Source organism: Hydra vulgaris, chromosome 11 (assembly GCF_038396675.1).
Source record: "Hydra vulgaris chromosome 11, alternate assembly HydraT2T_AEP".
Lineage (NCBI taxonomy): Eukaryota > Metazoa > Cnidaria > Hydrozoa > Anthoathecata > Hydridae > Hydra > Hydra vulgaris.
This window is the reverse complement of record NC_088930.1, coordinates 31,347,172-31,351,372: the sequence shown is the minus strand read 5'-3', so window position 1 is coordinate 31,351,372 and position 4,201 is coordinate 31,347,172. Positions and strand designations below refer to the sequence as shown.

Below are 4,201 nucleotides of genomic sequence, written 5' to 3'. Positions count from 1 at the left end.
TAAACTTCATCGATTATAATAATTACATTTTTTTGACGAGGATCTTCTAGTTGCATAAAATATTTGTTGAGGAAATCAAAATCCTCTAGCTTACTAACCTTAGATATAAGTTTACCAAGTGTTACAATACTTGGCATTTCATAGTCATCTCTAATACGACTGTAAAGAGATCTTGAAATTGAAAAATACTCAAAAGCCCTACTTAGAATTTCTGGAGAATATTTTTTATTACCAACAAATGTTAATGCATGCATGCTAACAACTTGTTGTAGGATAATGTTTTTTTTATGATCCATTTCAACGGAATGTAAATATCTAATAGCTTCTAAAATTTGTAAGAAAGATGTAATTTTATGTATTCGATTACTGCACAGTGGTATAATAGAGCATCTAGATCCAAAATGAAAACCTTCAAATCGCATATCAATTTTAACTTTTAAAAGAAACTGTGGAATAGCAGAGGTATCAATATAATCCTTACTTTGGATTATTAAACCATCATCCACTGTAAAAGATGTTACTGGAAATGGAATAACTTCTTTGCTTACTTTTAGGCAAAGATCATCAAAACAACTAATTTCATACAAATCCAAGTGAGCTGAAATTTCATCAGGTTTCATGTTACGCGTAGATGGTAGTGATTTTGTTGTTGTTCTTTTTGTTGGTGGAGGTGTAGGAATTTGACTTTGAAATACACAGATGAAAATAGTTGGTGGATTTAAGGGACGAATTTTACCATGAATTTGACAAGTTTCATAATTAACTGGCCAATGATTTTCACAAATGAATGTATTTGGACTATTTGGAATGTTTTCTCTTGGAATAGATCTAATCCATCTTTCTCTTTCTTGAGGATTACGGTTTTTGTTTGGTAATCGAAAAAGTTTAACTTTATGTTCTTTATCATAGTTTCCTCTACAACCAGTCACACAACATTTAAAAGGCATGATATAGTAATTTTTGTTTTGAAAGATTACTAAATACATAAAATACAAATAAAATAATATTGACTATCAAATAATTATAAGCAATTGATTTTAAATATATATTGTGTAGTATATCATATTATGTAAATACATTACTGCATTATATCTATATACATGACTGAATATATATATATATATATATATATATATATATATATATATATATATATATATATATATATATATATATATATATATATATATATATATATATATATATATATATATATATATATATATATATATATATAAACACTAAAAATATAACTAAAAAAACCACAAAACTTTCTCCATTTTTGTTTTGACAAACATCCGCCTACAGTTTTTTTTTTTTTTTGCGCGTCTTTCAGGCCTGTTATTAAGTAGGCCGTGATCGTAGCTAATATTTTATGTTATTTTGAGCTATCCTTGCGGCGAACGTGACGTCACATTAACTAACTAAACGGCTACCATTATGATATGGGGGCAAACATTGCGAAAATGGTGAAAGAATGCTGTATTTTTTATTGTTCAAACAATGTCATCCGAACTTAAGTTTTTGTATTTTTCCTGCTGATTCAAAGAGAAGAAGATTGTGGCTTAATGCTATATATAGAGTTGATTCATCTTGCAAAAACAAACTCTGGTCGCCAAATACAAAACATATCTATGTATGCTCAAAACATTTTGTATCTGGTAAGTTTTGTATTTAAATCATCTAAATATTTGAACACAAATTTGTCTTTAACTTATTTATTTTTTTATATATTTCTATTCATAGTAAGTATGTTTTTCTTTCAGGAAAAAAAGAGAATTTTGAAAAGCATATTGATGTTCCATCAGTGAATATGTTAGGTGCTAAAAAAAATATAGCGGAATCATCCCAACGACATAACCAATTGTTGTCACGAAATGAAAGGAGAATAAATAAATTGAACAATTCTCTTGGTATATAGTTTATCTTGTTGTTTAAAATGTTTTTGTAAAAACTGTTTATGTAATAGTTGCAATTTATTTTTGTTATGCATTAAAACTAAGCATTTATAAATTTTGCGTTTGTTGCTCTTTTTTTTAGATAAAATAATGTTAAATAGCTTGTAGAGCACAAATTTTATTAATATGAAATATCAAATTTATTTGTACAACTTTTGCTCTCTAATAAAATAGTTGAATCAGACCATATTTTTTTTAAATGCCTGTGTTTGTATTTACTATATACGTGAAGCATACAAATATTTTTTTAGAATATCGTGTACAAAAAAATCTCAAGTTGATGAAGTCAGTGAACAAATAAATATTAACAATGCGTTGACTGGAGTGGAGGATGTTAGTGTCTTGAACAAACAAGAAACAACAACTGAATTTAGTGAAGACATTGGTTTTAATTTGATTAGCAAAGACATTGATTTTAATTTGATAACAGATTCACCAAAACAGAGTGCACAAATAAATTCAACAACAACAATTGAGAATCCAGAAAGAGATGCAATATACGTAGAAATGAATAATTTATGTGAAGAAACATATAATCTTCGTTTAGAAGTATCAGATTTGAAATTAAAGACAAATTTTCCATTTAGTTTTGCAAACATTAACATGTATAAAGAAAAGTGTGTAACATTAACAGGTTTAGAGTTTGATGTTTTGGAAAAACTTTTACTATATTTGATTGCAAAAGTTAGCGATGGGAGAAATTCAAAGGAAGAAATGTATAATCAAATCATGGTATGTATAATTAAATTATTCATACCATAATTACACCTTTGAAAATATTGCTTTCACATGCAACATTGCAAAACAAACAGTCATAAATTATTTTTGGAAGTGGATAGATATTATGTATTTAAAGTTAAATTGCTTAATCAAAATGCAAAAACGAGATCACTTGTTTGGCACTATTCCTGCAGTTTTCAAAGCAAAGTTTCCAAGTTTTATTATTATCACTGGTTCTAATCATTCATTAAAAGCCAAGAATCAAGTTTTAAACTAAAACATATATTTGTTGTTGCATTTTTTATCTTTAGGGTTGTTCTTAGGTCACAAAAACAATCTCACAAAGTAAGTTTCTTCTTTGTTATTTATTCAGTCACATTTTAAATTACTTTTTTATTTTTCATATTAACATAAGACATTGATGTGTAAATAATGTTTTCAACATTAATTGGTTTCATTTTCTTTAGTAGAGTTTCTGCTGTTGTCACTGGTTTTAGAGAGTACCTTCATGAACGAAGTTAAAAAGTCCTTAATGTTAAGCATTTTCTAAAAGCCAAGACGGAATATCGTTAATCCTCATACCATTTACTATAAACTTTGTAAATATTGTTACAATGTTATAATTCAAGTTGTTATAATTAGTAATTTTGATCATTGTATATACATAGTAAAAAATATTTTTCACATATACTGTGAAAAATATTTTTTATTTATAACATTTATTCCACTTATATTAAAAATATGTAGAATAGATATTACACTGTGGAAAATTTAAAGCAAAATGTATAGTTTTTAAATATTATTAGAAATCAATATGTAGTATTTTTGTTTTATTTATTGACTAGTCTGTAAACTGTGCAATAATTTCAAAATGATGAATTAATTGAACTCCATGATTCCTTTATACATATTTGCACAGATTAATTGTAATTTAACGCTAAATTTCGTTCTAAAAAATCAAGTAAAATCTCTTCAGCCTGTAAAATAGATTTTTCTGTCTAATCCCGACAGATTTAAAAAAGAAATTTTTTATTATAATTTCTTTTTTACATATTTAGTTACATATTATAATCAGTATTAAAATGTAAAGTAATTGTTGCGTTTGAAGTTGTTGTCATTAAGCAAATAAACAGTCATCGCCTGTTCCTTGAGGTTCTTTTTTCGGACTTTCAAGTGCAATCCCCGTGTAATTTATATATTACTTATTGACATAGGTATTTTATATTATTTTTAATAAGTATTTATAATATGGTAGCTTGATCAAAAGTACGTAAGACAAGTAATTTGATTTATTCCTTCAGACCGGTTGTGTGGACACTGGAGCAGTTGCAGCAAGTACTTGAAGTACACATTTATGACTACGCAAAAAAAAATTTCTTTCTTTTAATTACTATGAAAGTAATTAACATCTTTCAAAGGGATCGCAGTTAAACAGACAAAGGGATCGCAGTTAAACAGACGACTTAAAATAAGGCTACATATTAAACACACTATTAATGTGTTTAAGTAAACACACTATTACT

At 26.6% G+C, this 4,201-nt stretch overlaps 1 long non-coding RNA gene across 2 annotated transcripts; it reads left to right on the top strand.

Moving 5' to 3' along the window:
- Nucleotides 1-1,399: 1,399 nt before the first annotated feature.
- On the top strand, nt 1,400-3,566 carry LOC124813704 (uncharacterized). 2 transcript variants are annotated; one of them, XR_010641900.1, is made up of 5 exons: nt 1,400-1,661; nt 1,767-1,913; nt 2,210-2,690; nt 2,990-3,023; nt 3,146-3,566. It is a non-coding gene; the product is annotated as an uncharacterized LOC124813704 (long non-coding RNA). The 2 variants fall into 2 exon arrangements; XR_010641899.1 differs by having other exon boundaries at nt 2,210-3,023.
- The last annotated feature ends 635 nt before the right edge of the window (nt 3,567-4,201 follow it).